Source organism: Chelon labrosus, assembly GCF_963514085.1.
Source record: "Chelon labrosus genome assembly, chromosome: 5".
Lineage (NCBI taxonomy): Eukaryota > Metazoa > Chordata > Actinopteri > Mugiliformes > Mugilidae > Chelon > Chelon labrosus.
This window is the reverse complement of record NC_140341.1, coordinates 4128215-4142528: the sequence shown is the minus strand read 5'-3', so window position 1 is coordinate 4142528 and position 14314 is coordinate 4128215.

Genomic DNA, 14314 nt, shown 5'->3' with positions numbered 1-14314 from the left:
TTTTGTTCAATATTCAAAATGAGCTAAAAAAAAAAAAAAAAAAAAAGAAAATATGTGAAACCCCAAATTTAATATTAACCTTTATGTATAACCTCTATTTATTTATTTATTTATTTTATATTAAATTATATTTGTGTGATATCCTGTCTACTTTATTTCTGTCCTAATGATTAAACTATTTTAATATTAATAAAAAATAAAAATAAAAATATGTGCACAGAGAAGACTGCATTAAAATTAGTTGGTGTTCAAGGATTAAAATTTGCAAAATAAAATAAATATGTGAAAGCCCAATTTAATATTTACCTTCATGCATAACATCTGTTTATTTATTTTATATTTATATATATATATATATATATTATATATTATGTGTTATAATAACTGATCAGAATCTGTATTTCTACAGTGTAGTATGGTGCTGTTTGAATATTTAAAAAAAAAAAAAATAAGCAAACATAATAAAACATAACTTCTTCATTCGTATCTTCATCTCATAACTAAAGTATGTAATATAAAGAAATAACTCTCTGCATCAAAACTGCATCAACATTAGTTTTATGATCACTTCTTATCTATTTAAACTTTGAAGATTTTTTTTTAAATATGTAAAACCCCCAGTGTAGTATGCTGCTAGCTGTTTGAATACTTAACAGTCAATAAAACATTAAAAATGCTCCACAGATCAGAAAAAAACAACATAATAAAACATAACTTTAACATCGGCATGTACGTTATATTTTTGTGTGTGCTTAATATTTAAATTCATTTCTCATCCAGGTGTATTTCTGTGCTCACAAATAAGCACTAACCCCTAAATGAATCCCCAATATACCCTTTATATGTGCATTCATATATAGAATTTTAGTGTTTTTAATGATATCATTTTATATCATGATAAATTAACTGAATTTTCTCATTTGGCTACAACAAAAACAAACTCAAACTATTGTTTTGTGAACACAAATGTCAGCCATGTTCTCATTGATTAAGCCGTGAGGGGCCAAAGGTCACACCAACACCTTGAGGCTTTATTCTAATTATTATTAGTGCATTGCTTTATAAACCTGCCTTCTCCACAAGAAAAAACTGGCAATGTGTGAGACACGGTGCAAGTTTCTGCAACCAAAGAGTGGTGTCCTCTTTAGCATTGCCTTCATCCACATCTAGTTGGCTCATTAGGCCAGTCACAACAGTTGTGGAACCTGAAACACAATATCGCCAACGTTATAGTTCTGCGTTAAGTTGACGCAGAAGCTACGGCGACAGCGCAGAGTCTTCGCAGACCCTAGCGCCGTAGTCTGACGTGCACCTCCCCAGAAATGTAGACCTCAAGAGCTGTGATTGGTCCGCTTGGTAGTAGCATGTTCACATGTTAGTATTTCCGGCTGCTTCTCCATCTGCGCAATTGATTGTTTTGGATCAGTAAAGATGGAACACATCGAGGATAACTGAGGAGGTTCGGAGATACGAACATTTATGTGACTTGTGTTCAGCGAAATTTCTGCAAAATTTTGGCAAAAGTTTTAGTCGTCATTGTTGAAAGTGACACAGGAAGTAGAAAACGAGCGCGCAAGTATAAATGGCTAGCACCGGCGTAGGCTACGTGCGTAAGTTACGGCGTCTAGGTCCCGAAGTATCTTAAATGAGCCTTTAGCGGTAGCAGTGTTTCCTGTCTCTGGTCTGAGGGTTTTGTTTCCAGAATGTGAAAAGCAACAGCAACATCTCTTCTTCTCTTTCGCCTTTGACCGTAAGCTGCAACTCACAGCGGCTCCAGTGCAAACCAGAAACATGCGCACACATCAGAGAACCACAGACAGCAGGACACGACCAGAGAGACGCTTCAGTGGCGCTGTAATGATTTATGCAAAACTAGTTTTTACAATGTCTTAGCGACTGCATCTAAGACACGGTGTTGTGAAGGGGTCAAAGTCAAGTCAACGTTTATGGGGATATTCGTTTTCTATCGGGGGACACGATGGACAACGGTAGACATGTCCTCTCGTTAATTTTTAAAGTCTGACATTAAGAACAGGTTGCAAGACATGATGATGAGGTTCAAGTGTCTGACAGAATAATTTATGATCTGCAGTGGAAAGTACATAAACAGAAAAACAATCTTTTATGGGATCTCCAGAGGTTTCAGCCTTGCTCAGGACGACTGCAGCTGCAGTTCTTAAGGCAAATGTGCACAAACAATAAACACGAATGACTGATTTGCTTATGTGCCGGAACCACACGCCTCTCAATCCGCGTGATGAACAGCAAGCTGGGGACTCTGGAATTGATCGACTGTTCCGGAATATATCAGAGCTCATACCTGGCGCCGCGTCCTGACAGATTAACAGGCCGCCTAAACACGCCTAGGAAGCCAGATTACATTACGCCCGCGCGGCAGATATACGCTGCATAATCACTCACGACGCCTTACAAATTGTTTTATGCGTCATAGACTTAGAAGTAAGCACGCTTCAATCTCCACAAACCCAGAGAAGCAGCTGTGCTGACAGTGAGCAGCCAGAATAAAAAAAGTCTTCATTTAAATTCAGAGGAAGACTTCTCCTTGAAAATAAAAAATGCGCTGGCTTTTCTGATATACACAGAGCTGTGCACAAGTTTAAGACCTCTTACATGTTTAGGTTCTTATCCATCACCAACGCCATCATGGAGGCATCTTTAAATTTATGCAGCGAGTCAACGAACCCAAACTAAAAGATGGTCTGACCCGTACATTTATTTATGTGAAACGTTTTTAAGCAATGCATAAGTAATGGTGTGGATGCTCACACACAAACATTTTTGAATTAACTGGGAATTAGTCTGGTCTTGCCAAGATGGCGACGGCCGGAGACACCGCACTGAACTTCAAAAAAGCTCTGCAGGAAGTGTGGGCTTTAAATTAACTGTTGTTGCCTCAAAGTAACCACAGGTTGGACTCGGGATACGAGATGTGTCGCCATCCTTGCATTATCTGCAAATAACTACTTGTGCAAAGACTCAATAACTGAGTTTGTACATCAAAAAAATCTGCTCCTAACAAAAGAAGATACGTTCTCAGTCATCCAGGTCATGGTTTGCCCAAAACACTCGATGAAAGAAGGGGAACTTGACTTGTAGAGTTTCTTGAACATCCAAGTTGCTTCTTCGGTTCTAAAAGACTGGTAGGGAGTTGAGGTTTAAATAGGACCCGTGACCAGGGTCTGTTATCGACCAACGTGTCTCTATCCCTCTGTGGTTAATTCAGGCTATTTCTTCTGCTCCATTCTCTTCACAGCCGCCGCTTTCCCATGCTTTAAAAATCAATTCATTCTCAATTTCGGCCTCACTTCTCCTTCAGTTTACTTGCGATCTCTGAACCAGTGCACTTCTGTCCGTGTGGATTTCAGATCGTCTGCTGTACAGCTCTCCTCCTCCTCCTCCTCCTCCTCCTCCTCCAGCTCCATGTCATCGTGGCTGTCTAGGGGGAACGGAATTCTCCATCAGCCCTTCTCCTCCTCCATTACCACCAGCGTCTGCATTCATCTGGGACTCCGCTGTGTAATGTGGCTTCTCTAACTGCCAAAATATTTATTCCCAAGCTCTTGTTACACTTGATAGCACTTGCAGTAACAACTTGCCTGCAAGGGGCTCTGATTCTACGGTTTATACGAGCAGCAGGTGATCAATGGAGCTTAAATGGCAAATCCAAATCAGTTTTTGGTAATATGCTGTTGACATGTTAGTGTTAGTGTTTCCCTGGAAAGGTGTCACATTAAACGTAAACCAGAAACACCATTTCTTGGACCATTTGCATGTGGCATACTATCCCTATGTGCAACCTGTTTGGACAGAGGTGTCATACAAGTAAATAAAATGAAGATTACTCCAAAAGTCCCAGTTCAAGATCGGTCAGCAGTGCTAAGGTGTGTTTCCAGAAGCCACTAGCCAGTGTTCAGAAGGTCCTCCCCCAGACTGAAATGACTGCATCGACCATGAGCTGCATCCCAATGTGGCTCTGATGCAAACCAACACTATATCCATCTTTATAAACTGTCTGCGTACACTCCACTGCAGCACAAATTCAAGAAGGGTTTTAGTGGCTGAGGCTGTGACAGTTGTTGGCCTCTTTGTGGGCACTGCTAATAAAATTAGAGAAAGATAAAGTAATACCCGTGTAATCTTTCTACAGGAAAATATTCAAGTGTGAAGTTTCTGAATCAGAGTACGAACACACTCCCACTACGAGCAAACTAACCAGCGGTTTAGCCCCGTAAGCATAAGAAACGCACAACTCGGCTCCCGGGCCCGCAGGGGTAGTCGGTTCCAGCTGTTCCTGTAAAAGAAATGCTGGAAGTAGCCAAACAAAGGAAGGAACACCAACCCCTTAGCAGCTATTGACATGTGACAAACACTTTGTTTGCCTGAACTTCCCACCGGAGCTGAATTAGATCACAGTTTGCAAGAAGGTGACTTGTGTCAAACGAGCCTTCGGCTTTTTGACAAACGTTACCACGTAGGTCAGTGTTTGACCAGGAAGTGAAGACGGGGAAGATGGATGTATAAGTGTTTATCGTGGACCTCTGCGTCCCAAATCAACATCCTGTCTTATTATTAAGGAAAAGGCAGAGAGAGTTAAACTCTCAATACATGAAAATAGACAAAACAAGTAGAGTACGAAAATGTACTCATCAGTTTGACAACACTTGCTCCTGGAGGTGATCTCAAATTTATTCTGGTGAACCGGCAACTGGTGAATTTAAACGAAAACAAGAAAAACCACCAAGTAATTGAAATAAAACAAACAGCTATCAACACCCTAGCATTCTCAACATATCAAAATCTTGATTGAAATATCCTGCTGGGAAACTTTTGGACCTGGCATTCATTGGTGTGGATGTTACTTAGACATGTAGCACCCACCTAGACCAGACCAGACCACCCCCCACCCCATAGCAATGACACTCCTTGATGGCAGCAGCCATCCCCAGCAGGATGGGTAAGGGTTATGGTTAGGGTTAGGGTTAGGGTTACACACAAAAACGCTTTAGGAACAACTCAAAAAAACATGAAGAACAGCACAAGGTGTTGACCTGGCCTCCAAATTCACTAGATCCCAAACTGATTAAGTATCTGTGGGATGATTCACAGAGGCCCCTCCCCTCAAAGGCCCCCCACTAACAACATTCTGTTGATCAGACACCACAGGACACCCTCAGAAGGCCCATGTCCATTCTCTGATGAGCCAGTCACCACAAGGGAGACCTGCACTATATTAAGAAGGTGGTCATAATGTTAGCCTGATCGGTTTATATATGTTTTTTAGCGTCCATGCCCAATCATTCTGATCAGGTTAAAGAACTATTGACCATGAATGCCATCTTGCACTTTTTTTTACCTGGAAGTATTTGAACATTTATTTTTAAATGTTCTGCAAATAAATCCTTTATCTGTGATGTTTCTCTTCTATATTCCTATGTCCCTTCCAGAGCGCTTAGCTCTTTTGTCAGAGTCCGTTCAGGAACATGACTCTGCCTCCGGCTCATTGATTCTTCACCTGTCAAACTGTTTCCAGCACATCGACTACAGCACAGTACTGTTAGGGAGACTCACGTTACAATGCATGTACTCTGAACAGACTTTTGTTTAACAGCAGCAAAATCAGCATGACATCCCATGTCAGAAAACAGGAAATTTCCAAAAAATAAAAACATCTGCATATAGATAGACTTATTTAATTCTCTTAAAGCCCAGTTGGAAGTTCGGAAGAGTAATAAATCGTTATTCTATGGGCTAACTGACTTCTTCCTCCTGTGAAGTTTAGAGACAGACAAACTGCCACAGCTGCAGGACAGACGAGTAAATATTCTGGATCAAAGCGATGACTCCTGCGGGGAAAAACTCTGACTGTAACAACTCTGCGGTTGGGCGGTGTTGGAAACACTTTAACTGAGACAGAACTCCGCTGATGAACTCCTCATCACGGCAGCGAGAGCAGCAGACGGAGAGTTTCCATGAAAGGAAGCGTGCTGAAAACAGCATCAAATATTTAACAAGCCATCCCGGTTGATGTGAAAAGGAAGTGTAAACACATACTTCTAGACTACCGATAGCTCCCAGCTTGCTAAACAGCAGGCCAACAGATGGACAGAGAAAAAAAAATCTGTGAATGCCTACTTTTAAATTATACAACCACTGTTGGGCTGAATTAAGCTAATTTCTAATTATAATAATGCATTTTATTTGTGGGCGCCTTTTAAAGCACTCAAGGTCACCTTACAAAAAAATAGCAATGAAAAAAAAACATCATAAAAATAAAAGCAAATTTAAAAGTATATAGAAATGAAATTAAGGGAAAACAGAAAACAGCAGTTTTAAAAAGTGTGCACTTGGGAAGTTGAGCAACTCATTGCTCTGAAACCCAGTCTGGGTAATGTGTAATGAGATGGATGGCCGAGGAGGATCTGAGAGTTCAGGAGGGTGGCTATAACTGGTTATATGATGGCGCTTGGTTATGAAGTCTTGTACTCGGTTCAGAACTTTACAAGAATCCAGTGTAGCTGCTGAAGAACTGGAGTGATGTGGTCCATGGAGGGGGTTAGGGTTGATGATGACAGTTCACGAAGTAACTTGGAAGGCAGACGAAAAAGCAGAATGACAGAATCTGTCAAGGATGACACCCTGACACCTGAAATACAGTGGAAGTTATTTAATGACACACTGTCCACTTTGGTTAAAGTGTAAATAACGAAGAATAGGGGATCCAGAACGGTGCCTTGAGGGACTCCTCTGGTAAAGGATGAAGAGTGAGAGCTATAGTTTTTAAGCTGAACAAACTCCTGCGGTGGGAAAGATATGATTTGAACCAGTCATTACAGGTCCCAGAGATGCCAATGGAGATACCAGTAGAGATACCAATAGAGGCAAGAAATGGTATCAGAGGCTGCACTGCAGTCCAGAGCCAACTGCCACGAGGAGGTAACTTTAGATTTTTTACCAGAGCTGTTTCCTTGCGGTTCAACATAGCTTTTCTCACAACAGACATTTTAAAAATAGTGAGACTGGGTGCATATTACCATATTTTATTTCACATGTGTGGCCATCTCGCAGCTGCAAGATGATGGGCAAAGAGGGAACTGCTTCACACACATGGACAGGGCTTTCCAACCTTTTTTCCTGCTTGGAACTTCTGTTGCATGTGTTGTTTGTGTTGACCAGAAAAAAAGCCTCTATTAGCAACTGCCTTCAACCTTTCCCAGTGGACATTTGACTTATTAGAGCAGGTGCAGCACAGGTGTAGGTGGCAATAAAAACAAAAACCAAGGACAAAACCACGTCCTTGGGACTGGAACACACGAGAATGGAAGGGGTAGCGTTATATCAAGAAATGGGAGAAGGCCACAGTTGCAGGACACATACACAAGGATGCAAGGCAATTCAAAAGAAGCAGGAAATCACGGGAAATGAACTGACAGAGGAAGAGGAGACTAATTTGACCAATACAGCTGCATGTTTCCTGCCCAACAGCTGTTCATAAGCAACCAAAAATATTAGATCGGTATTCTGTTGAGTCCTCTAACCTCTCAAATTGGTAACACTGGTCATAAATCCATCACAAAAATGTGAAAAAGGAAACAATCCAGCAAAAAACTGCAGCAGTCAACCACAACTACTCGGATCTGGCTACTATTAAACCATTTGATGACATTGTGTACTCCACTGATAAACAGGAGCACACCAGCACAAATTTTGTTCACCACTTCTTTTTTTTTTTTACCTGCAAAATAATATTCCAAACCGTCCAATTAGAACAAAAAACATGTAAACAAGGAAGCTTTCAAAGTAACACAGGAAGCAACCCAAACTGAATCAATGTCCAAGACTGAATCTCATGGCAATAAAATATGACAGGAAACTTGTGTTCATTTAGTTGTCATCTTGAGTTCCTCTTGAAGTGTTTATCCCTTCAGCTATGACTGATCAGAGTCTCTCTCCAGGTTGCTGCTGCTGTTGTTGCTGTTTGCGGTGAACTGTGTTTCCACTAAACGAGATGAGCGATTCCACCGCGTTTGATTGTCTCTCAAAAGGTCAACGCGCGCACAAGACATCATCATCTCCGCTGTCGGAGTTCGTCGCTCCAGGAGAACGGCCGCAGTGAAATTACAGCCTCAGACTGTTATAGTAATTATGATTACACGTCTTCAAAGGTCTGCTGTTGTAACTGTCTCAGCGCAGCTTCGTTGTAATGCACGAAGGGATGTCGGTGTTCCAGTTTTATGCGGCCTCTAAGAGAAAATGCTCGCAGCACACGTCAAAGATACCGATTATGAACGCACACGTGGCTGACAAGCGGTTGGGAAGGTCAGAGAGAAAGAGCCGGAAGTGCTCAAATAAAAAGGAATGCACATTACATTTAACTGTGAACACAGGTCAAATGTTGATGAAAGGTCTGAAGACGTCTGAGGAGATGGTTTGTAGGAGGATGAACAAAGAGACTTTTCTGTGCTGAGAAACGAGAAAGAAAATATACTTTGGATCAGTCACAAGTGCATTGTGATGCCCGGCTATGAATTGTAAATTCACTATTCCACTTTTGATTTATTGTACTGTATATGTAATACATATGTAACCCTAACCCTAACCCTAGCCCTATACATATTCCTTCTTTATTGGTCATCATATCAGTTCAGGGCTCCACCTGCAGCAGGCGGTCAGAACCATCTACCTCTTGCCTGTTTTTTGTCAGTATCAGATTGTTTATAAGTCAATTGTGATGAATGTTGGTTAGAAAGTTTTGCCTAAAGCCTTGCTAGCATACTAATAGTGTAACTTTAAAGCAAAAAGTGTAACAAAACACAAAAACAAGAAAGCCCAAACTATTTTTTTCCAAAATTAAAGGCATGGAAACTATATAAAAACGTCTCCTTTTCCTTGGATCCACTGCTATTTCCCGAAATCTAACCATTGGGAAGAGCTGCATCAGTGCAGGAATGGAGCAGCTACAACAAATCAAATAACATTTATTGTTGTCAGGTTTGGAGGCAGCCTCCGTCCCTTCGCCTCCGTATCTCGCCACGGAATCAAAACAACGCCTTGTTTCGTGATTTCCTCCCCGGGCCGTACAAAAGAAATAAACAGATCATCGATTTGTACGCGCTCGGCCCGAGCTGATTTGCATTTTCATTACACAGTCCAACTTACTGCTCAGGCTTATTTACGAGATAGGACCTCAATTACAAATTCAATCAGCTTTCCTTATGACTATGTTGCTCTCCATCTCATGCGGGACTCAGGGACATATGAGAAAGATGGTAAATATTTGATGAAAGAGGAAATTAATGAGAAAATCCGCCTGAATTCTTGGAGTATAAAGCAGATGGGTTGGCGGCAATTTAATGTCACAGAGACTGTGCTCTGTCATGAAGATAAGCTGTCATCTATTCCCATCAGAAATGGATTTCAGCAGAGCTTGCAATGTAAGAACTCAATCTGACTGGCAGCAAAGTACTTCAGCACATCTTCTGTACCCATCACATCCCCATTACATCCACCGCTCCCACGGAAGCACTTCATTCTCTTCTTATAAGCACGGTGAATAGTGATGTGACACATGTCTGGGATTGTAAAGAATTGAAATTCAGCTCACAGGTGAATCTACGGAGCGGCAGAAAGTCTCGGAGTGCAAGTGTCCTCGTTGGAGATAGATTCCTCTTTTCATTTATCTCAACAGACCAGACAGACGCAAAATATTTCTGCTAGCATGCTGGCATAAACACATTCAGTCATGCTGACGCATCCTGGCAGACGTGTATTTTATTCGGTTTATTTACATAGTGCCCATAACAATTCAAACTGTCTAAAGATGCTTTACAGAACCCAGAGCCTAAAATCCCCAGAGAAAGCACTTTGGTGGCAAGAGAAAAATCATTTTTAATAGAAAGAAACCTTGAGCAGAACCCAGATCATTTGAGGGGACCCATCTGTTTGAGGCCGACCCAGTACAGACAATATTCATCTGCCTGAGACCAACCAGGTAGAGACAGTACTCATCTGCTTGAGCCTGACTGGCTAGAGACAGTACTCATCTGCTTGAGACCGACCGGCTTGAGATAGCACTCATCTGCTTGAGGCTGACCAGCTAAAGACAGTACTCATCTGCCTGAGGCCGACCGGGTAGAGTCAGTACTCATCTGCTCAAGGGTGTATAGGCAGAGACAGTATTCATCTGCTTGAGGCCATACAGGTAAGGACAGTACTCATCTGCTTGATGCTGTACATGTAGAGAAAGTACTCATCTGCTGGAGGCCAACTGGGTAGAGACAGTACTCATCTGCTGGAGGCCGACTGGGTAGACACAGTACTCATCTGCTTGAGGCTGACTGGGTATAGACAATAGTCATCTGCTTGAGGTCGACCGGGTAGAGACAGTACTTATCTGCTTGAGGCCGATCTGGTAAAGTCAGTACTCATCTGCTCAAGGACGTATAGACAGAGACAGTATTCATCTGCTTGAGGCCGTACAGGTATAGACAGTACTCATTTGTTTGAGGCCAACCAGGTAGAGGCAATGCTAAAGTAAAATAGTTTTACTAGTATTAAATGCTACTGATGATGCTGAGTTGTAGCCTGTTTTTATACAGGCTATACATATCTGCAGCTCACAGTATGTAGCACATGAGCTGTCTGTTCTCAGCACATGTATTCAGGTCAAGAATATAGATTTAACTGTTGGACAGCATTACTTTCTACTGGGTTTTTACTAGAGCCGTCATCAGCGACTAGTCAGTGTCAACTTGACTTTCATCAGATATCAGTAGACTCTAAAAAATCTGAAGTCCTGCAACCCCTAAAAAAACATGGAGTTTGTTTTTATGCAAAAAGAACATTTATTATACATGAAATCAGGCTGTCCTCTTCCTATTTAACCTTGATGGGTGTCATTTCTATGCAGCTCTGTGTCTTGTTTATCAGCAATAGTGATGAAGTGTGGGTGATAAAACAAACACAGTTGACAACATTCCCTTTCAGCGGGAAACTGAATGAATCTATTCAAAATCCAATTATTATGATACTCGGTCTGGCGAGTCCTCTTCCTCCCTCTCAGTCTGATGGTATTAGTCACGCCATCAGCCCAAATAAAGAACTGACAACACACTGAGTGTCAACAACGAGACAGATGCTTTATTCGCATCTGAACAGGCTGATAAATGAGCGGCGGGCAGTCGCTTCTCTGGGAGCTTCACACGATCTTCTAATGGTCTTTTATATTTAAACTCCACCAAATATCTTTTTTTCAGAATCCCGACTCTGCAGCACAGTAATAAAGGAGGTTCACCAGCAGAGCTGAGTACTGGTGGCTTCAGTTCAAGAGTGTAACAGTCAGTTTATGACTGTGAGAGATTGGGTTATTGTTTGGAGGGAGAGGCAAAGCTAATAACAGCCTGATACGACGCCTCACGCTGCAGCTGAGTGACACTGGCTTTGATTAGATGGTACATTTTTCTTGTAGGGGTCAGTTTATTCTTCACAGCTACAGAACTTGAATAACATCTCTGTTCATTTTGGAAAATAAAAATAAAAATGTTGGATAATACTCATTTGCTGGCAGTCGGTCCTTCGTTGATGTAGATTATTCCAACCTGACAGAATTTGTTGTAACTCTAGAGGAAACGTTGGATTCATTTTCTGGGGAACATGAATGTCTGTAAAAAAGTTAACAGCTCAGCTATTTGGATATAAGATCAAAGAGGGGGAGCAGCATTGCCCGCCACTAACAAATTACACATTAGACACTTTTTTTTTAACAAATTTCTTCTTTCTCCAAGTTAATGTGCATGTTGATGTTGTGTTACCAGAGATGGCACCCAGTAAGTCCTGATTCAAACTGCTGACAGGATTTAAAGATGAATGAACCATCAGTGACGTCACCCAGAGCGGGTTTCAAACTCAGCTCAACAAAACATCAAAAATCAGAATTGGCAAACTAATAAACTAGACCAAACCAGCAGAGCAAGCAACGTGAGCAATGTGGCAACTGCCACCACAGGCAGAAACAAACTTTTTTAACAAACCAACGGACGAGCCCCCATTTTCCATGACCTGGCTCAAGTGGCCACAACAACGGAGAGACACACCAACATTTCAACCAAACAATACTTTATTTCTTCACCAGATTAAATCAAGTTAACGTGCCAAATTAAGGATAAACATGTGAGATGTGGAAGTCAGTAAAGTCAGTGGTGTATGATGGGCATGAGTGAAGAGTATGTGTGAAAATGCTGTAAAGTGTAAAAGACATACGGCTACTCAAAAGGAACAGAACCAAAGAGTCTTATAAAGTGTCTGGGAAGAAGAGCAGAGAGCGACTGATTACAGAGCTGCCAACTCTCACGCTTTCGCCGTGTGACACACGGTTTTGCCTGTTTTCACACGCACTCACGCCACACATCCAATTTCTATACTAACCTTCATCCTCTCTAATTCATGGAGGGAATATCTCTCCATATATTTTATTGTGCCTGCCTGAGATTTTGGAAGAGATCAAATGAAGTGCCTTTTTTTTGCTGCAGCTACTTCACAGCTTTTGTTGAAATGAAGGGATTCCATGGTGACAAAGGGCTTTTCAACCATCTGAAGGCGCCGAATCTGAGAATGGAAAGAGCCCATTCAGAGGAAAGATGTTTGCTCACCGGAGCCGAACGAGCTGCAACAACCTGCTTTTATTCCTCAGCTGTTTCTCAGACTCTAAAGGAGCTACCTGAGAGGATGCTCAGTGTGATCTTACATTATGAATTAGACTCACTTTCAGATGTTTTTCTGTTTCATACTTGGTGAGAAAGACTTAGTAGTAGTAGTATCTGGTTTATCTGCATTTTATTTTAAAGGAAAGTTTCTGCTTTTTCAGCACAAGCAGATGGTTGCGACTGGACAGGTGACCTCCAGGTTACTGCTGCTGAAATCCAGAAAATATGAAAAACAGTTCAGTACATTACAGTTAATTCAGTTCCTCTGGTCCAAAGTGGAACAGGATAAAGAATGTGCCTTAACAGAGTTTTACAGGAGATATATTATGCACATTTCCAGGTCTGTATTCTTTTTCTTGGGCTTTACAGGAATATGTTTTGAATGATTTCCAGTTCAGAAACTATGAGCTGCACAGTACAGCCTCTGTCGGAAACAGGTTTGTGTTTTTGGCCGACTTACAGAAGGATCTGGAGGTTGAGATAATTAATAAAAGGAGTAAGATTCAGTTCTTTTCCTTGTTCTTTTATGTACTAACTTAAATACATCTGTACTAGCCTGGAAGTACAAGCTAGAACTTCCAAAGTTGGCCTGGAGTCTCTCCATTGGGAATTGATTATGCTCTGGCAAAGATCTGCCGGGCCAATCAAATCATTTAGAAGGGGTTTATGAGGTGATGGACAGAATAGGAAGAGCAATGTAGTCATACACTTCATCTGAGCACCGTGGAGTTGAATTTATTTACAATTTAATGACTCTGATTGGTTAGAGGACTACTAGTTTGGCTTTGTCTCTGGTCTGTTTGTTGGATTCTTATCTTTGCTTCCTCCCCGTCTCAGGTGTGCTAACTGCTTGGTGTTACGCTGCCACCTTTCTCCACTTATCCAGTTGAGCCTGCACTGTAAAATATTTTGCTGTAAATTTACAGTAATTTACTGGCAGCACGATGCCAGTAAAATGCTGTAATATATTTCACAGTATGTTTACTGTGATTACATTTACAGTACTATTTGTATTACTGTAAATTAAATCACAGTACACAACTGTGACAATTCAAATTACTGTAAACCTAGTCACAGTACATAACTGTGAATATTGAATTTACTGTAAATCTAATCACAGTACACAGCTGTGAAAATTTAATTTACTGTAAATCTAATCACAGTACACAACTGTGAATCTTTAATTTACTGTAAATCTAATCACAGTACACAGCTGTGAAAATTTAAATTACTGTAAACTCAAAATTTGTATGTTACTGTAATTTTACAGTTTAATTTTCTTTACTGTGAATCTAATCACACTACACAACTGTGAATATTTAATTTACTGTAAATCTAATCACAGTACACAGCTGTGAAAATTTAATTTACTGTAAGTCTAATCACAGTACACAGCTGTGAAAATTTAAATTACTGTAAACTCAAAATATGTATGTTACTGTAATTTTACAGTTTAATTTTCTTTACTGTAATACAAATCAGTGTTTGTCTTCATTGCTATGAACCCAATTACAGTACATAGTTGTAATCAATGATATTATTGGCATCTTAAAATATCTCACTGTGCTCTAGAAAATTTCTGTAACATATTACAC